Source organism: Engystomops pustulosus, chromosome 3, assembly GCF_040894005.1.
Source record: "Engystomops pustulosus chromosome 3, aEngPut4.maternal, whole genome shotgun sequence".
NCBI classification, from domain to species: Eukaryota; Metazoa; Chordata; class Amphibia; order Anura; family Leptodactylidae; genus Engystomops; species Engystomops pustulosus.
The window spans coordinates 68,501,190-68,522,377 of record NC_092413.1 but is presented as its reverse complement, the minus strand read 5'-3'; the positions used below and the strand labels follow the sequence as shown (position 1 = coordinate 68,522,377).

Below are 21,188 nucleotides of genomic sequence, written 5' to 3'. Positions count from 1 at the left end.
CGAAGGAAATCGGGGGCGTGGCCAAACGAAAACCCGACTGATTCGGAAAAACCGCCGCATTTAAAACAAAAAATCTGTTTCGGAGCTTGCACTTACCTTCACTCAGCCCGAGCCGGTGAACTCCAGTGCGTTCTGATGCTTTTCAGCGCAGCAGCACCCCCTGGTGGACGGCGGAGGAACTACCTTAAAAAATCCCGGCCACTCCGGTATTATGGGCCCCGGCTGCCTCCAGGCTTAAAGAAAAAGCTAGGCCCCCTGGGGGATGTTGCAAGTGGTGTCGCGAACAGGATATTTACTTCTGTGCCTTATACTGGCACCTAAGACTGTCCTTTTTCAAAAGACTGTGCTGCCTAACCTTGCAGCCATCCGGACTAACGCCCAAGTGATTGTGATCTACAGGATAAACTGGTGTTATATTCTTGCTATGTGCTGTCAAGCGGTGGCACCCACAAGTTTAATCCCTACAAAAGAACAGTGCCAACTCTGCTACGCCCAAAGTGTTAACCTCAGGAAGACTATATGGCGCAGCAAGGAGATCCATCCCGCCAAAATCCTCACTGGTGGGAAACCTAGGCTGTTTGCTGGGCTTGGCCCCTGCGCAGTGGCACAAAATTCCTTGGAGGAGGAGCCGGAGTGACTGCGGCCCAGCAAAGAAGAGGGTTAATCGCCCATCTTGGATTTCGGAGCAGGACACGACCGAGCCTGCCGACTGTGTGCGCACCAGTCAGAGTATAGACATACGTACCCTGCCATTGGAAAGTAGTGCTGCTGTTCTTCGATGAGCACCTTCTACCTGTCGGATGTCTGGAAAGAAGATTATCGTGCACTGGAGCTGTCCCATCGCTGTGGCTGATCCTGAGTGAGCACCGCTGGGAAAGTTAAAGGGGGGTAGAGATTGTTTCTGAAGCTAAGTGTATGTAGGCTCACCTCCCAGGGAATAGTGACTTTTTCTTAAAGGGACTCCGTCCCCATTACTAGCCATCGCCCATTGCAACAGATATTGTTTAGCCTTCTAGCTCCTCATTCTCAGAAAGACCAGCCCAACCATGTTGACTCAGGAAGAGGACACTGTGCTGGAGCGACTCCTGTCACCCGGGCCCTCTTCAGGCTATCAGAGCCTTCCAAACACTCCAGAGAGCCCATTTTGCTCTACTACAACCTGTGCCACCAGTGCCTTTAACTATGCCCTACTATCATGGGGCCCCCTTGGTTACCCCACTATGAAGGAAAGTTACATACTCTCTCCGAATTTAGAGCTAAGATGCTAGCTACCTTCACTCTGTACTTGCTCTAGGAAGAACAGAAAGTGGGCATTCTAACCGGGCAGTTAAAGGGACTCGCTCTCTGGAAAATCTTAGCCCCAAACAGAATGCCAAAGTGTGACCCAAATCCTCACTAGGCTGTGCACCACCTTTGAAAAGTGTACTGCCTCTGAGCTGAAGCAGAAGTTCTGTGGGAAAAGAGAGAAGCCCTAAGAATCTCTTAGGGACTTTGCCCTTTCCCAACAGGAGACATGGAAGGCTATCATTCGCCCTGACCCTAAGAAGGCTGCAGCCTGTAGGCTGCCCCGCTGGTCCTTGTGAAAAAGAAGGATGGAACTCTCCGCCTCTGTATATCACACATAAGGACCGCTGCTTCAAATTGAGGAATTCCTTGCAACCTTAGCGTTGGCTGCCTTCTTCTCCACCATTGTTCTTACCGGTGGCTGCTGGCAAGTGGCCATGGTGCCTTCTCCACCCCAATAGGCCTGTTCGAGTTCAACAACATGCCCGTAGGCCTATGCAAGACCTCGGTCACGTTCCAGTGGCTAATGGAAAGATATTTGGGACATAGAAACTTTGAGACCGTCCAACTATACTTGGACGATATCATCATCTACTCCTAGACCTATGAGTTTCACTTCCGATATCTGGCTGTAATGTTCCAAATCCTGACCCAGCATGGGCTGAAGTTTAAGCCGTCCAAGTGCCATCTGTTACAGCCTAGTGTAAAATACCCAAAACATGTGTTGAGCGCTGATGGAATTGAGCCAGACCCAGAGACGATTGCAGCTGTCCACGACTGGCCTACTGCCTCTAGCATCTGGGATGTCAAGAGCTTTGTGGGATTTGCCAGCTAGTACCAACAATTTATCCCTGAGTTTGCTCAGCTGGCGGCACCGCTGCAAAAACTCCTTAGGGGACTGTCAGGGACCCTCTGGACCACCGTGGGAGGTGGTACTAGCCGACACCTGAGACCGGAGTCTAAGTGGCACACCTGGTCTGCACCAGAGCCTGCTCCAAAGCGGGATGGTCTTGCTGCGGCGGGGTGCCACCAGGTCGTTCCACAGGTGCGACTAGCCCGCGATGGCAGCCGAGGTCAAGGTACCTAAACGGAAGACAGTCTCGTGGTCGGGTCCAGGCACAGGGTCAAGGCAGGCGGCAGAGATGCAGGGTCAAATCCAATCCTAGGTCAGCAACGGGAGGTCCAGGCAGATGGGAATAGGAACACAGGCACCGGACACAGGAAAACAGCAACACGGAGGAACTCTGGTAACACAGCAACACAGGACTCAGGAGCAGGAACACACAGGAATGTAGGAATACACAGGAACGCAGGAATACACAGGAATGTGGGAATACACAGAAACGCAGGAATACACAGGAACGCATGAATACTCGCTTGGAAGCTTTCTCTCAGGCTGTGAGGCACAAAGATCTGGCAAGGGTCACAGGAAGGGTCAGAAACTTATGGCAGGCCAGCGCCAATTATCAGCACACTAGCCATTTAAATGTTTGTTAGCCAGTGCGCGCACGCCCTAGTAGATGGGGAGTAATACCCTGATGGGTTGAAGCCCATTATCTGCTATGTAACAATATTTTTGCTGATTTTTCTCCCAGTTGGGCTGCACCCATTACTCTAAAGATCTAAAGACTTTCCTGGACTCCCTTATATATTACCAAGTCAAGAACTATCCTTGACCTTTTACCCAGTTGTGCTATGAAAGCACACTTCTCTGCTGATGCAGAGCTACTCTGCAAAGGACTATATCCCTCACCTCAAGTGGAGACCCTTTGTATTATTTCTCTACTTTTTCCTGCATCAAGGACTTTCCCCAGAGGATGGACTAAAAGAGCTCTCTGAGAGACTTGTGGTCGGTTGATCTAAGGAAAAAGTTCATTATTTATTGCACATCATGCCTTCCATTATAGGAAAGAGACAGTGTTTAATGCCTGTTTTTATCAAAAATATATTTTGCTTTCTCTTTCAGGTGAAAAGAACTCCATCCATATATTGTCGTTAATGCTACTATGCATTTGTCTATGTCTTTTCTTTCCCAGGAAATGGACATTGCTATTTTTGCTACCCAAAGTAGCTGTCACGGGTGCTCCCGCGATCGCTGTCTCGGATCGCGAGTGCACCCGTGTTCCTGCTGCTGCTGCCCCCGGTCCCGGGCCCCGCTCACCTTCCCTGGCTCCCGCGATGTCCTCCCTGGCTCCTGCAGCTCAGCGCGCGCGTCCCCGTCTCCTAAGGCGCGTGCGTGCCGTCACTCTAAGATTTAAAGGTCCAGCACGCCAATAATTGGTGCTGGCCTGCTATAAGTTTCTTCCCCTTCCTGTGACCCTTGCTGGATCTTTGTGCCTCAAAGCCTTAGAGAAAGCTTCCAAGCGAGTATTCCTGCGTTCCTGTGTATTCCTGCGTTCCTGTGTATTCCTGCGTTCCTGTGTGTCTCCACTCCCAAGTCCTGTGTTACCCGTGTTCCTCCGTGTTGCTGTGTTCCTGTGCCTGTGTTCCCGTCCCCTTCTGCCTGGACCTCCTGTTGCTGACCCCGGATTGGACTTCACCTTGCATCCCTGCCGCCTGCCTTGACCCTGTGCCTGGACCCGACCATGAGACTGTCTTCTGTTAACGTACCTAGACCTCGGCTGCCACCGCGGGCCAGTCGCACCGGTGGAACGACCAGGTGGTACTCTGCCGCAGCATGTCCAACCCGCTTTGCAGCGGGCTCTGGTGATGACCAGGTGCCACTTGGAGTCCGGTCCCAGGTGTCGGCTGGTACCACCTCCCGCGGTGGTCCAGGGGATTCACATACCCCGAATCCTAACAGTAGCTGTCAGGTTATGTAGCATTAACGTTTCAAGCTATGTATCTGTGACAGGTGCCCCCGCGATCCATGTTGTGGATCGCTGGTACACCCGTGCTCCACTTTGTGGCATTTCCCCCTGGCCCGTACTTACCTCTCCAGGCTGCAGGCTGTGGTCCCAGCCAGGCCACAAGCCTCCTCTGACTACGCTGCGCGTTCCCGCTGCTAGGGTGCGCGTGCACCGACACGTCCTGACTTGAAGGACCAGTGTCCTCCTAATTTGCGCTGGCTAATCCGGCGTGCCCTTATATACCGGCACCTCCCTTCATTCTCTGCTGGATCTTCAAGTCATTTCCCTGAAGTGAAAGCCCTCCTGTTTCCTCGTGTTCCGTGTTGCAGCGTTCCCAGGTTTCCACCTTGTGTCTGTACTCCAGTGTTCCTCCGAGTTCCCACGTTCCTGTGGCATTCCCGTACTCCTGTGGTGGTCCTGTATTCCTGTGGTGTCCAATATTCCGGTGGTCATCCTGAGGTCCTGGCATCCAGAGGTCCTGCCATCCAGCCAAGGTCCTGCCAAACAGCCAAGGTCCTGTGCCATCCTGAGGTCTATTTCTGTGTCTAGCTTCGGTGATCCGTCCCTGTGGTTCCTGTTTCCTGCTTCCCTACCTTGGCTGCCACTGCAGGCTTAGTCACAGCTGTGGAACGACCTGGTGGCACCCTGCCGCAGCAAGACCATCCTGCTTTGCGGCGGGCTCTGGCGAAGACCAGGGGCCACTTAGACTCCGGTCCTGGGCTGCGGCTAGTACCATCATTCCCTGCGGTGGTCTAGAGGGTCCATAGACTCTTTCTACAAAGACTCTTTGATGATTCGTTCCTACGAACCGTGACAGTATCCATTGGGCTGTTAAAGCCAATGAGATTAATGTTTCCACAATTATAGTAATAATACTATATGTTAGTTTGCATGTAACCTTTTTGTTAGGCTTTGCAGCTATATAAATAGGACTGTGTCGGACCATCTTTGTAACTGTCAAATCCTGACCACAGGTTTACACCTAAAACCTGAGCTCAGTAATTGTGTGGCCTCTGTAAACTGCGGGTCCGTGGGGGACCAGGGGTGTCTAAGTAGGGACACCTCGATGTTGCACACTAGCAGTAAAACCATCAGACGGCAGGTATACCATGTGTGCTATATGTACCATATATGTTTATGATTATGTCACCTAGGTGATGCGTCTCTGGACAGATTTCAGGCCTAGGTATAAGGAGTGTATTACAAGACATGACACCACACCTTTCCTAAGAAAACAGTTGGTTTAAGGGTGTTAGCTACCATCTGTGTTAGCTATGATGAGGACTGCCTCATCTATGTGCCTAGTCCGACATCAACCCTGGTGCCTGTAGCCAGGCTCGTAGGCGGTTTGTCACCCCTACACTGCACATAGCCAGCACTTACCCTAAAGTGCACTTTATTACTTGCACCCCTACACGCTGTAGTGTGTACTACCACCTGACCAGAGGGGAGTATAAAGCACCTGTGCAATGGGAGCACATGGTCTTAGCTGGTCTGTTCTTAGACAGAGGGAACAGAGAGACCTTCAGTGCTGTCACAGATACCAATCCCAGGAACTGAGTCAGGAGACTCTAACCCAGAGCTGCAGCTTCCACATTTTGGACACAGCTCCATCTCAATTACCCCAGCCTGCATCTACTACCAGGCTGATGAACTATTCCTACGGACCACTCGCCATGGCCACTTCAGTACCAGAATCTTCTGTTTGACTGTTTTGGCCCGTTGGCTGCTATCTGCTGTTCAATAGAGAACCGTAAGTTAATTTGCACAATGTTGCTTCCGTCTGATCCCTGGATATGGCTGTCTACCATCACGGGCTTCCCATCCATTACCCAGGGACTCACCTTACAGACATTCCCAGTACATTAGCCTCTCCCTTCTTATTTCTGGCACACACAGCCTACAGGAGACCTGCCTGGCTGTAGGACAGCCCTCCGGTCCGCATACCAAGCACCTTGACAAAAGCATGCTCTAGGCTGCAATTGCCAACCACTTCAGTATTCTGGGCCCTGGCTGCCCCCAGGCTCCAAGAAAAGTCTAGGCCCAGGTGGAGGATGTTGCATATAAAATACGTTTGTGCGCCATATGCTGTAGTATCCAGGGATACCAAAACCAGTGGGAGGTATATTCTGTCAACAAGCCAATAGTCAGCCTGCCATCATTTATGAGCCAACCTTATTATGCACAAATACTGTATGGTTACAGTCACATGCATGAAAAACATCATAAATATACAGTTTCATATATCACTGAAATGCAGAACTGGGGAAATTATACATTTGTGTGAATGGAGAACACAAGGAGAAGCATTGCTGTTAACAGCAGTTACTAGCTACAGTCTATGCCTCCTTCTTTCAAACCTCACTTCATAGGCCATGTTTCAGTGGAAACGCACACGTTATAGGGTAAGCCCCTCCCCAACAGCTTTTATGTTGTGTTTTAAAAAACCAAGACCCTCCCTGGTGTGGTTGACAACTTTAAATACAGTACAATAAACCAAACTGATTTACAAGAACAGATGTAGAGATGTATTGCACAATATTATAGGGTAGTACTTGGCATATTACAATATCCATAGAATATATATGAGGTGTTACATAGAGAGTGGGTACAGAACTTTGTAGCCGGCACATGCAGGAAATTGGACGCAGGACCTTAGCGAATCGCGGCAGACCCGAATCCTCATCGGACAACGCACAGCTGGATCGTGACAGGACCCGGTAAGCAAATTTGCCCCACTGTGTGTAATAAATACATTTCTAAAGAACTTCACACAGCATGTTTAGCTAACAGTGCTCAGCTAAGGTGGGAAGTATGCTTTTCTACATTTAGCTCTGCATGTGTAATGATTTTCTGCAACAGATGATATGCGTATATACTTAGTAGCAAATCCTTACCTCAGTTCTGACAGGTTTATAACATCACCAGACCTCGTTTGCAGTATCATGCGTATAGGTATTGATTGTGTAAAGATCTTTGGCAGAGTCATTTTATCATTGGCAGTGCAAAAGTGTAGTGAGCTGGCCCAACCTGGCTGCATCATTACACTTTTGCAATGCACCTAACAATGTTAAAAAGCACTGTACACAATACTAATACGCATGATAATGCAAACGAAGTCTGGTGATGTTACAAACGAGGCAGAAATGAGGTCTGGACTGTGATTTTCTGCTAAATATTGTCAGCTAGAATTGTTTTCTGGTCTGAGCAAGCACAAGAGGGCAGCAAAGGTTTTACAGCACTGCGAAAGAGGAAGTATGTCGTTTTAGGGGAGGAACCGCTCTACTCTGCAGTCTTCTTCCGACTTGTAATCACGTTTGTAGAGTGTGGAAATGGCAGAAAAGTAAGTAAAAGAAACTGACTTTATTCCCATTTATAAGTGAGCACTACAAATATTAACGGGAAGTACAGTAATTATGTTTCACGTTTTGCTAAGATTGTCATCTGCTGGGTTGCTATAGTCTGTTAAATGTTTATCAGGATGGAATTGGCATGTTTAGGATTTTGTTTTAAAGTGAACTTGCATGTGACTTGCATCATGGCCGAGGATTATTTGAGTGCCCATAAGGTGTCTTTTTCTTTTAAAAACATAAGTACTACAAACAATACATTACATTTGGGGATTCTGGTTGTTTTAAAGTCTAGCAGCCTCATGTTAATGCCCTACTACCTAGATTTCCTGGCACTGCCGATTTAGTTGAAGTAGTTCCGCATACATTGTTATGAATGTAGTGGATGAGTGCATAGTGTGTCTAACATGTGATATGTGTACTATATGTATCCAGAGCTCGCATTAACGACTCACCAAGCGTCATAGACGCATGCCGAGGCACCATTAACCCCCAAAATAATTGTCATGCGTCAAAGTACGCATGGCAATTATTTCCTGTAGCGCGGAGGCTGAGTGGTTCGGGCTGCTCCGCAGGACACGTGACGGTGATCTGTGTCAGCGGCGCGTTGGAGAGACCCAGAGCGACAGCGTGTGTGTGGTGAGTGTGCCAGGCGCTGCGTGTGTGTGTGGTGAGTGTGCCAGGCGCTGCGTGTGTGTGTGGTGAGTGTGCCAGGCGCTGCGTGTGTGTGTGGTGAGTGTGCCAGGCGCTGCGTGTGTGTGTGGTGAGTGTGCCAGGCGCTGCGTGTGTGTGTGGTGAGTGTGCCAGGCGCTGCGTGTGTGTGTGGTGAGTGTGCCAGGCGCTGCGTGTGTGTGTGGTGAGTGTGCCAGGCGCTGCGTGTGTGTGTGGTGAGTGTGCCAGGCGCTGCGTGTGTGTGTGGTGAGTGTGCCAGGCGCTGCGTGTGTGTGTGGTGAGTGTGCCAGGCGCTGCGTGTGTGTGTGGTGAGTGTGCCAGGCGCTGCGTGTGTGTGTGGTGAGTGTGCCAGGCGCTGCGTGTGTGTGTGGTGAGTGTGCCAGGCGCTGCGTGTGTGTGTGGTGAGTGTGCCAGGCGCTGCGTGTGTGTGTGGTGAGTGTGCCAGGCGCTGCGTGTGTGTGTGGTGAGTGTGCCAGGCGCGGCGTGTGTGTGTGTGGTGAGTGTGCCAGGCGCGGCGTGTGTGTGTGTGGTGAGTGTGCCAGGCGCGGCGTGTGTGTGTGTGGTTCGTGTGCCAGGCGCTGTGTGTGTGGGGTGAGCGTGCCAGGCGCTGCGCGCGAGTTGAGCGTGCCAGGCGCTGCGCTGCGTGCATGGCTGGGCGAAATATATTTTCAATATTCAAAAAATATTCAAAAAAATGATGAATGCTATAGATCACTGTTTATGTGAAATGCAATGCATAAAGTGAAGAAGTGCTACAGTGTACAAGGAACGCAGAAAGTCGGTATGCCGACTGGTAGGGTGTATAAACAAAGAGGGTATGTATTGCATGTATATGAATCATTATGCATAAATCCTGCCAAACCAAACATGAAATTATTGTGACTACTGCGTGGCAAATAATATATAAAAATATAAGAAAGTATGAAAAACAGCATGGAGGAACTATGCTGTGTGAACAACACTATACAGGTGATGCATTCTTGATAGATGGATCATTTGACCTAGGAGGGAGGATCAATCCACTTTAGACGCTGACGATACTTTTTAGCTACCAGTATCTTCAGCGTCTAAAGTGGATTGATCCTCCCTCCTAGGTCAAATGATCCATCTATCAAGAATCCATCACCTGTATAGGGTGAGGAGGTTAGTCCTATCTATTCATACAGTGAACCAATTAGCCCTGCAGAGAAAGGGAAGGAAAAAACTAAGTTAGTATAAATGATAAAAACACATGAATAAAACCGGGTCTGGGGAAAACATTTTCCCCATATGCCCTACATTGGGGGGATTTACCGGGAGATCACTGGAATGCCGCAAGAGGCTGCATGGTTTTCAGACACCAGATCCATTTAGTTTCAATCTGTTGTAATTTTTTCATGAGAGAACCACCGTGTAGAGTTGTTTCAACGTGGTTAATTCCTTGAACACGCAATAAACTGGAATCACAACAGTGATATTCAAAAAAATGTCGGGGAATAGTCTTTGGAATTTGGTCTTCTTCAGTGTTTCTTGCATTGGAAATCCCAATCACATGTTCTCGCACTCTCACTTTCAGTTATGGACTTGTGAGTCCTATATATATCTTGGGACACGGACAGACGGCATAATAAATCACACCTCTTGTGGAACACGCGACTGGCCAAGTGATGTCAAAACTCTTACTTCCCAGAGAGTCAGTAAATGTCATACTTCTTTCAATGTCAGTGCATGCAACACAATTGCCACATGGGGTACATCCCCACTTGGGTTGGGCTGCGCTGTGTGTGTGGTGAGTGTGCCAGGCGCTGCGCTGCATGTGTGTGTGGTGAGTGTGCCAGGCGCTGCGCTGCATGTGTGTGTGGTGAGTGTGCCAGGCGCTGCGCTGCATGTGTGTGTGGTGAGTGTGCCAGGCGCTGCGCTGCATGTGTGTGTGGTGAGTGTGCCAGGCGCTGCGCTGCATGTGTGTGTGGTGAGTGTGCCAGGCGCTGCGCTGCATGTGTGTGTGGTGAGTGTGCCAGGCGCTGCGCTGCATGTGTGTGTGGTGAGTGTGCCAGGCGCTGCGCTGCATGTGTGTGTGGTGAGTGTGCCAGGCGCTGCGCTGCATGTGTGTGTGGTGAGTGTGCCAGGCGCTGCGCTGCATGTGTGTGTGGTGAGTGTGCCAGGCGCTGCGCTGCATGTGTGTGTGGTGAGTGTGCCAGGCGCTGCGCTGCATGTGTGTGTGGTGAGTGTGCCAGGCGCTGCGCTGCATGTGTGTGTGGTGAGTGTGCCAGGCGCTGCGCTGCATGTGGCGGTGAGTGTGGCAGGCACTGCGGGCGGGCGTGACAGCGATGTGGCGGGGCGTGTGGCAGGCGCTGGGTATGCTTTGTAATTAAAAAAAATAATAATAATTTAAGTAAATAAACAGTGTAAAAAAAAAAAGAGGGTAACAACCTCAAACACCCAAAAATAAATAAATTTAGAAGCGTCAGCCCCGGTCTGTTCTGTTGTGGGGTCTGCGGCTGGCACCGCAGGGGAAGGAGAAGTCTGACTCCGGCATCAGCCCCAGGCCAGTCTATGGGGGGGGGGGGAGGTGTCTTCAATGGCCGGTGTCAGCCCTCGTCCGCTCTGTAGGTTAAGACAATGGAGTTGTGCACCACTTGTGGCAAAAAAAAACTTGGGCTTTAATGATTTTCTTGTATTAATAGATGTTTATTAGATCATTAATAGACATTAATAAATAAATATATATATAATATATATATATATATATATATATATATATATATATATATATATACCACTAGGAGTTATATATTTGTATCACTGTATATTTCATATTCCTCCTTGGCTAAAAATACTCCTCAAAAATGGTGAGAGGAGTATTATTACCCTTCCAGAAAAATGTTAGTATGTATCTAATATGTAAGTGATGTGTTTGCTGTATAAATCAAATATGTACATTTTGTAAAAAAAAAAAAACACACCCTTAACTACTTTTTTGTTTTTGCATATATTGTAGTTAAGGGGAACCAAGTTGCACAAGATGAATGTATATAGGTTTCTACATATACATTTATCTTGTGCAACTTGGCTGTTCAGGAGGTTTTTTTGCCATTGCCTTTTACCAGTGCTATGAGCGTCACTAGAGACAGCAGGAAACAGGGAGTTAAATAAGTGGCTTAGGGCGTGTGCACACGTTCTGCTAGCATTGCGTTTATAACGCAACGCTAGTGCACAGGGGGTGGGGCTCGGGCCAATATATGCGTTTCCACAGAAACACATGCAAATGGTTGTGCGATCGGCCCGCTCCCCGCCCCCTGTATAGAACGTGTGAACGCGTCCTCAGAAAGTTGTGCAGGAAGGAGGGGTTTTGCTTCATGGAGAACTGGACCGACTTCTCTTTAAGCTACTGTACAGGCCCTTTGCTTCGGATGGCTACAACGTAAATGTGCAGCTATGCTGAGGAAAAATATGGTTAGTCAGCTGAAAGAGCTTTTAACTAGGGGGTGGGAAAGGGGTACAGATAGAGAAGACAGAGAAACGGATAATGCAGTAGGGGAGGGTTATTTAGAGGGGGATAGAGTTAAAGGGGTATTGCCATTTCAGCTGATAAATGTCGTTTGCATAATGAAAAGTTGTACAATTTTCCAATATACTTTCTGTATCAATTTCTTACAATTTTATAAATCTCTGCTTGCTGCCCTTCTATATAAAGCTTTTATGTTTGCTTAAAGGAAACCTACCATTTCAAATGGTAGGTTTAAGCTGTAAACACCGAGCACCAGCTCAGGGTGAGCTGGTGCCGGTGCTTAGTTTCGTTAGTGTTAAAACCGCGGTATCGCGGTTTTAACACTTTTTTTAAACTTTATAGCATAAACTGCTTCGGCGCTGCGTGCGCACGATCGTGCGCGCGCCTACATAGGAAATGCCGCAGGCGTTGCGCGCGCACGGTCGCGCGCAGCGCCGAAGCGGCTTCTGCTATAAAGTTTAAAAAGTGTTAAAACCGCGATACCGCGGTTTTAACACTAACGAAACTAAGCACCGGCACCAGCTCACCGAGCTGGTGCTCGGTGTTTACAGCTTAAACCTACCATTTGAAATGGTAGGTTTCCTTTAATGGATAGAAATCTGACAATGGTCACACAGGTGCACTGCTTGTTGTAACACACAGCTCTGCTTACTGTATGATACTAATCCAGTGGAACATCTCATATTTGCCTAGATCTCTAGCCCTTAGCTCTTCCATGTGTAAGATTTGGTTAAGGGCTTCCACCCATTGTATTTTAGAGGGGGGGTCCGAGGATCTCCAAAGCCAGGGTATGATCTGTCACATGGCCACGAGAAAATGGAAAAAAAAGGCGCAGCAAGCTTTTCTTAAATTTGGAGATAGGACATGGGTAAAGGGTTTGCAAAGCCAACTCTGGGGAGGACTTTATCCCTGGGGATAGAGTTGGAAAAACGCCTTCCAGAGGGATTATACAGGGGGACACCATATGTGGAGCATGTTACCTTCGATATCTTTTTTTTAATAGGGGTGCACATGTTCCCTGCTAATCTAATTTATAGATCATGGATAACAGTGATCTAACATGGTAACCAGAGGTCGCATTAACGCCTCACCACGCGTCATAGACACGTGATGAGGCGCCATTACCCCCCAAAATAATTGCCATGCATAAAGTTATGCTTGGCAATTATTCCTTGCAGCGCGCAGGCTGAGCGGTTCGGGCTGCTCAGCGGGACACGTGACACAGTGATCTGTGTCAGCAGCGCTTCAGAACGAGAGCGCAGGCCCCGGGAGACCTGTGGACAGCGGGGCTGCTGCTCCCTGTCCTGCTCCATCTCCCTACCTGCCCACAGCTGGCTGCGTTTATATCGGGACTTCAGAGCAAGGCCGGGTGAGTGTGTGCAGTGTTCTGTGTGTGCTGTGTGAGTGGAGTGTAGTGTAGTGTTCTGTATGTGAGTGTAGTGTAGTGTTCTGTGTGTGAGTGTAGTGTAGTGTTCTGTGTGTGTGAGTGTAGTGTAGTGTTCTGTGTGTGCGAGTGTAGTGTAGTGTTCTGTATGTGTGAGTGTAGTGTAGTGTTCTGTGTGTGTGAGTGTAGTGTAGTGTTCTGTGTGTGTGAGTGTAGTGTAGTGTTCTGTGTGTGTGAGTGTAGTGTAGTGTTCTGTGTGTGTGAGTGTAGTGTAGTGTTCTGTGTGTGTGAGTGTAGTGTAGTGTTCTGTGTGCGTGAGTGTAGTGTAGTGTTCTGTGTGCGTGAGTGTAGTGTAGTGTTCTGTGTGCGTGAGTGTAGTGTTCTGTGTGCGTGAGTGTAGTGTTCTGTGTGCGTGAGTGTAGTGTTCTGTGTGTGTGAGTGTAGTGTTCTGTGTGTGTGTGTGTGAGTGTAGTGTAGTGTTCTGTGTGTGTGTGTGAGTGTAGTGTAGTGTTCTGTGTGTGTGTGTGAGTGTAGTGTAGTGTTCTGTGTGTGTGTGTGAGTGTAGTGTAGTGTTCTGTGTGTGTGTGTGAGTGTAGTGTAGTGTTCTGTGTGTGTGTGTGAGTGTAGTGTAGTGTTCTGTGTGTGTGTGTGAGTGTAGTGTAGTGTTCTGTGTGAGTGTAGTGTAGTGTTCTGTGTGAGTGTAGTGTAGTGTTCTGTGTGAGTGTAGTGTAGTGTTCTGTGTGAGTGTAGTGTAGTGTTCTGTGTGTGTGTGTGAGTGTAGTGTAGTGTTCTGTGTGTGTGTGTGAGTGTAGTGTAGTGTTCTGTGTGTGTGTGTGTGAGTGTAGTGTAGTGTTCTGTGTGTGTGAGTGTAGTGTAGTGTTCTGTGTGTGTGTGTGAGTGTAGTGTAGTGTTCTGTGTGTGTGTGTGAGTGTAGTGTAGTGTTCTGTGTGTGTGTGTGAGTGTAGTGTAGTGTTCTGTGTGTGTGTGTGAGTGTAGTGTAGTGTTCTGTGTGTGTGTGTGTGTAGTGTAGTGTTCTGTGTGCGCAGTGTAGCGTTCAGTGTGCGCAGTGTAGCGTTCAGTGTGCGCAGTGTAGCGTTCAGTGTGCGCAGTGTAGCGTTCAGTGTGCGCAGTGTAGCGTTCAGTGTGCGCAGTGTAGCGTTCAGTGTGCGCAGTGTAGCGTTCAGTGTGCGCAGTGTAGCGTTCAGTGTGCGCAGTGTAGCGTTCAGTGTGCGCAGTGTAGCGTTCAGTGTGCGCAGTGTAGCGTTCAGTGTGCGCAGTGTAGCGTTCAGTGTGCGCAGTGTAGCGTTCAGTGTGCGCAGTGTAGCGTTCAGTGTGCGCAGTGTAGCGTTCAGTGTGCGCAGTGTAGCGTTCAGTGTGCGCAGTGTAGCGTTCAGTGTGCGCAGTGTAGCGTTCAGTGTGCGCAGTGTAGCGTTCAGTGTGCGCAGTGTAGCGTTCAGTGTGCGCAGTGTAGCGTTCAGTGTGCGCAGTGTAGCGTTCAGTGTGCGCAGTGTAGCGTTCAGTGTAGCGTTCTGTGTGCGCAGTGTGCGCAGTGTAACGTTCTGTGTGCGCAGTGTAGCGTTCTGTGTGCGCAGTGTAGCGTTCTGTGTGCGCAGTGTAGCGTTCTGTGTGCGCAGTGTAGCGTTCTGTGTGCGCAGTGTAGCGTTCTGTGTGCGCAGTGTAGCGTTCTGTGTGCGCAGTGTAGCGTTCTGTGTGCGCAGTGTGCGCAGTGTAGCGTTCTGTGTGCGCAGTGTAGCGTTCTGTGTGCGCAGTGTAGCGTTCTGTGTGCGCAGTGTAGCGTTCTGTGTGCGCAGTGTGCGCAGTGCGGTGTAGTGTGCGCGGTGTAGTGTGGTGTAGTGTGCGGTGTAGTGTAGTGTGTGCGGTGTATTACCGAAATTTTCATACTCCTCCTCGGGTAAAAATACTCCTCAAAAATGGTGAGAGGAGTATTTTTACCCTTCTGGAAAAATGTTAGTGCGACCTCTGATGGTAACAGTAATCTAACATCCCATTGGATCACTGTTATCAGTGATTTGCATACAGAGACCTGCATAGAGGATCCACATTGCATCCTCTCTGCAAGCCTCTCGCTGTATACAGGGGCTGCTGTGACAGGAGACTGATAATATCAGCCCCTGTCACAGTACAGGTTTAGGCTGTCACAAAGATGATGGCTTTGTGCTGATGGCTGTGTGTTCTATGGGTGTATGGCAGAGTGTATGGCTATGGAAACCCCGCCTGCCTTACGAGTTGGGTTTGGACTGTGGTGCCAAATGGAGTAATAATTGGTCAGACAATTTGGCATGTCTAAAATGCAGAAATGTGTTTCCTGAAATAGGGGTATCATGATCTGTTTGCGATGCATACGGTGTAGGATTTGTCCCCTTTTTTATTTGGGGTGTTATGGCTTTGTATCTATAGAAGGAGAATATGGGCCTGGTCGGTGGTTAGATGCGTATTCGTGATTGAAGGGTGTGGAAAGGCAACAAAAGGGAAATACACAGGAGTAGGGGTTGGACAGAATCAAAAAACACTACAGTTTTCCCTGCATGCTGTGCCTCGGTTGGAATGGGTATCCACGTCTGTACAGGATATTCTTGTCTCAGAGCATGGTGAGAAGGGGTTTGAGTGCATTTCTGAGTTGTAGTGTTTGTCTTGCCAGATCTGGGAGGATGGAGAGGGCTGAGGCCTTAAAGGAAAAGGGTTCTGCATTTCTGGCACATCTCAGCATAGCTTCTTTATCTTTGTAGAAAGTGGATGCGGTATATTCCGTCACACTGTCTTGCTGAATCAGACGATTTTGGGCCCAGGGACCTGTGGACGCGGTTATTTTCAACGTGCTGACTTTTCGGGCGCTGCAGAAGGGATGAGAAAAAGTCTTCTGAGTGGGAGGGGGAGACTTTCAGACTTTCTCAGAGAGGCCCCTAATCCTGAGGTTGTTGCGCCTGTGTCCATTTTCAATGTGGTCTTTGTGAGTGAGAATGTCGGAAATCTGGATAGACTGTGCTTTTATGACTTACCGCTGCTCTTCTAAAATGGATCATAATCCTGAGCCTCTTCCACTTCCAACACTCTAGAGCCCACATTATTTATTTCTTCTTCGTCCCCCATGACGGCCCACCTGGAGGATACCCCTTGACCTCTGTAGGGACAGGAAGAAAAGAGGTTAAATTCCCCTCCCCGCATCCTCCCGCCAGTGTTCTTCCTGTCCCTACCGAGGCAGGTCATAGAGAGGTGCCCTCTCTCCCCGAGGTGGGGGGGGGGCGAAGCGTTTACTCACGGGTGATGCCGTCCACGGCGAAATCCCGGCGGCGCCGCGATATTGATTACACGCGCGCGCGGCCGAAGAGAGATACACTTCCCGGCAGCCCGAGGTCTGGTGACGACTTCCGGCCGCGACCGGAAGTGACGCGGGAAAGCCGCAATGCATTACTGGGAGCCGATAGACGCTGACCGCAGCCACTTCTAAGGGGGATGGGCTCCCCATTAAGGTATTTAAAGCAGGTAGATCACTATGATCTGAGGTCTAGTTGCTCTGTGACGACGGCTCCAGTATCTGTGACCAAAATCTTTTACTGTCTACCATGACTGACGAAGTTAACCCAATTTTCCTGCACCCTCCAGTATCCGTAAGTGGGGTAGATTTGAAGGGGATATATTGCCACTGTGTATGCAATGTTAGTGGGTTACTAGTCTCCTGTACTTGCCTTTTAGGACAAAGACCTGGGGTCTAGGGGGAAAGGCAAAGAGGAGAAGGGGGATAAGGCTAGCAAGCCTGAAAGACCCGAGAAATCGGATAAAACCAGAACCAAGAAATGTAACATGTGTAACCACTCAGTTTCGTATAAAAAGCTGATCTGTAAAGTGTGTATTGACAACTTTATGCGAGAGGAGAAAACATCCTTTCTGGACAAGCTTAAAGGTTTCATAGAAGAGAAAGTAGTCTCATCTATAGCTGCAGCTACGTCTAGGGCTCCCCCATGTTAAAAGCCCAGATTAGAATCCGAGTCATCACCATCCGAGGCAGGAAGTGATTCGGAGACACCTTCTTGTTCTATAATAGAGACAGAAGACTCCTTAAACCCTTAGGATTTTGTCAAATCTGCTGAATCTAGACATTTATTCCAAATAGATGAATTAGATGACCTGCTGAAGGCCATCAGACAAACCTTAGAAATTGAGGACGTGGTTGTACCCCAATCCAAAGAAGACGAGTTGTTTGGGGGTTTAAAAGCAAAGCGCCAGAGGGTGTTCCCCTTAAATGACACTCTCAAAGAACTAGTGTCTGAAGAGTGGAAGGAACTTGAAAAAAGGATCCTTATAACAAAAAACTTCAGGAAAAGATTAGCTTTTGAGCCAGAAGACTCTAAATCGTGGGATTCCTGCCCTAAGGTGGACATGCAGGTTACTAAAATAGTAAGAAAAACAGACCTGCCCTTTGAGGACGCAGCGCAGCTTAGAGACCCCATGGACAGAAAATCCGATTCTCTGCTAAGGAAAGCTTGGGAGACATCCATGTAGGGTTTAAAATCTAAAATCTAACTTCAGTTGCAAGGAACCTTCTCTACTGGCTGAACGAGCTAAAATCCCATATTAAAGAGGGAACTCCTAGAACAACAATCTTAGAAAATTTCCCCCTACTAAAATCAGCAACAGCTTTCTTAGCAGACGCTGCAGCTGAGGGTGTCCGTTTTTCATCAAAAGAGGGAGCTCTGACAAATGCTTCAAGAAGGGCGCTATGGCTGAAGCAGTGGAATGGGGATATCCGTTCAAAAACAAAGTTGTGTGGCCTCCCCTTTTCAGGAGAATTTGTCTTTGGTCCAGAACTTGATACCATCTTGGAAAGGGCATCAGATAAGAGAAAGGGTTTCCCGGAAAATAAGCCAGTACCCAGAAAACAGCCCTGTCGGGACTTTAAAGGCCAAAGGGATGAATACAAAGATAAAGGGAAAAGGGGTCGTTGGAGCTACCCGAAAGGGGGAAAAGGTAAAGGGTTTCTTTTCTCAGCATCATCTGATCCCAATAGAAACAAGAAGCAATGACACCATAGTAGGAGGAAGATTATTGAAGTTCAGAGAGGAATGGCTAAAAATTACCTCAAATCCCTGGGTTCTAGACATCCTTCTTCAGGGATACAAGATAGATTTCAAGAAACTTCCTCCTACAAATTACCTATCACCCTCTCCCCATATGTCGAAAATGTCTCACTGTCTTATCTGGCAAGAAATATCCTCCTTATTGTCTTCCGGAAATATTACCCAGGTCCCTCGGGAACAAGAAAACAAGGGTTTTATTCTTCTCTCTTTCTTGTAAAGAAGCCAAACGGATCGAACAGGCTGATAATCAACCTGAAGCGACTCAACGACTTCATCGTCTACAAGAAGTTCAGGATGGAGTCGGTAAGGTCTGCCACCCACATTATCCACCAGAATGCTTTAATGTGCACTATAGACCTAAAGGACGCATATTATCACGTCCCCATTCACCCTTCTTCACAAAAGTTCCTAAGATTCTCTGTCCTATCTCCGGGGGGTTCCACGTTACATTTTCAGTTTTGTGCACTCCCCTTTGGCATATCTTCAGCCCCCACCAAGGTGATGATAGAGGTGGTGGCGTTTCTAAGACAGCAGGACATATTGATTGTACCATATCTAGACGACCTGCTGGTTATTGGACGGGACAAACAGAACCTAATTTCCTCAAGGGATATTACAATAGGAACTTTAGAAAGACTGGGCTGGATTGTAAATTACCAGAAATCAGATTTATCACCAGCCACAGTAAAGAAATTCCTGGGAGTAAATTTAAATTCATGTCTGCAAATGTCGTTCCTTCCAAAGGAAAAGAGGGATCACATCAAGGAAGAGATAAGAAGATTCCGAAGAAGGTCTCTTATCTCCATCAGGGGCGCTATGAAGGTCCTAGGACTATTAACAGCCTGCATCTCCTCAGTGGCCTGGTGCCAAGCCCATACTCGAGCCCTCCAGAAATGGGTCCTAAGATCCTGGAACAGGAGTTCGGAAGGACTGGACAAAAAAGTATCAATCCCCTCTACAGTCAAGGAAGATCTCAAGTGGTGGCTGATAGACGCAAGTCTAGACAGGGGAATCTTCTGGAGGAACAGTCCGTATATCACCATACAGACAGACGCAAGCAAGAGCGGTTGGGGAGCAGTGCTTCCTCAAAAATTGACACAGGGTTCCTGGACAGAAGAGATCTCCAGAAGGTCGTCCAACTACCGGGAGCTGAGAGCGGTCTGGGAGGTACTCGGCTCAAACACTGCTCAACTAGCTCGACACCACCTGTTGATACTGTCCGACAATACTACGACAGTATAGTACCTGAAGAGGCAAGGGGGAACCAGATCCCCATTATTGATGTCCCTAACACGACAAATATTTTTGTGGGCAGAGGACCATGTCCTATCAATCTCAGCTACCCATCTAAAGGGAACAGAGAACACAAAGGCGGATTTCCTCAGCCGAAGGAAGATACTTCCCAACGAGTGGTGCCTAAAAGAAGAGATATTCCAGTACCTGTCTTCTCTTTGGGGGAAACCTCAGATAGACTTGTTTGCAACAAGAGGAAACACCAAGTGTCAACACTTTTTTTCCTTGGAAAAAGGGGAGACCAGAAATCATCTGGATGCATTCTCCCACTCTTGGAACACCACTCTCGCCTACGCCTTCCCCCCTATTCCCCTGATCGCTAGAGTATTAGATAAAATTTTCCTAGAGAAGACGCAGACCATATTTGTGTGCCCAAATTGGCCCAAAAAGAGCTGGTACCCAATTCTGAAGCAAATGACCACTCGGGATCCAGTCATTCTATCAGTGTCAGAAGATCTCCTGGTACAGGGTCCAATCTTTCATCCAAATCCAGGAAAGCTCCAGTTATCAGCGTGGATCCTGAATCGGACTATATGAAGTCCCAAGGACTCTCCTCCGCTGTTATAAACACCCTGAAGGCAAGTAGAAAACCTGTCACTTTTGCCATTTACCACAAAATTTGGAAAAAATGTTCTTCTTTTTGTGCAGATAAACCACCATGTCAATCTAACCCAAATATTTTGCAGGTTCTTGACTTTCTTCAAAAGGGTCTGGAGTTGGGACTTTCCACAAGTACTTTAAAAGTCCAGGTATCAGCCCTAAGTGCCTTCTTCGAACAACCCCTCATCGAGCACAGGTGGGTGAAAAGATTCATTCTAGCAGCCTCTAGATTAAAACTACAGGTCCTTAAAAGGACTTCTTCATGGGATCTTTCTTTGGTCTTAAATGCTTTAGTTAAGGAACCATTTGAACCAATTTCTCTTGCTAGTGTAAAAAACCTGACACTAAAAACGGTATTCCTGATAGCAAGGAGACTGGGTGAACTTCAGGCAATTTCTATTAAGGAACCCTATATGAAGGTTCTTGATGATAGAATTATTCTTATGCTGGACCCAAATTTCATCCCAAAGGTGGTCTCAGAATTCCACAGAAGTCAGGAGATCATACTACCTTCTTTCTGCGAGAATCCGTCTTCCGAGAGAGAACGCGAATGGCACACTCTAGACGTAAGACGCTCTGTTGTTAAATACTTGGAAATAACCGAATCCTGGCGTATCGATTCTAACCTCTTCGTCCAATTTCAGGGGAAAAATAAGGGGAGGAAGGCGTCCAAGGCAACCATCGCTAGATGGGTAAGGATGGCGATATCTTCTTGTTATGACATCCAAGAGATCCCCGTACCATCAGGAATAAGGGCACATTCCACAAGAGCTGTATCCACCTCCTGGGCAGAGAAAAGAGGGGCCTCCCTAGAACAAATTTGCAAAGCGGCAACTTGGACTTCCTCCTCTACTTTCTCTAAACACTATAGACTTGACTTGCCCTCCTCGAAGGATCTGTCCTTCGGGAGAAAGGTGCTCCAGGCCGTAATCCCTCCCTAAAAGACTACTTATATTGTAAGTCTCCAGGTGGGCCGTCATGGGGGACGAAGTGGAAAGAATGAATTAGTTACTCACCGGTAATTCTATTTCCATTAGTCCACCATGACGGCCTATAGATTCCCTCCCTTGATTTGTTTAAGATTACGTTGTATTCACAATGATAAAGCTGTATGTGATCAAAACATATAAATAAATCATTGTTGCATCTTCCTCAGCGTGGTTATTTTGAAGTCAC

At 48.1% G+C, this 21,188-nt stretch overlaps 1 protein-coding gene across 1 annotated transcript in view; it reads left to right on the top strand.

Annotated features, from left to right (window-relative positions):
• The first annotated feature begins 7,350 nt into the window (after positions 1-7,350).
• LOC140120487 (ribonuclease T2-like) overlaps positions 7,351-21,188 on the top strand; it is a 292,997-nt gene continuing 279,159 nt past the window's right edge. The window contains exon 1 of the mRNA XM_072139513.1: positions 7,351-7,476. The gene's annotated coding sequence lies outside the window, so the exon portion shown is untranslated. The remainder of the gene's footprint in view (positions 7,477-21,188) is intronic.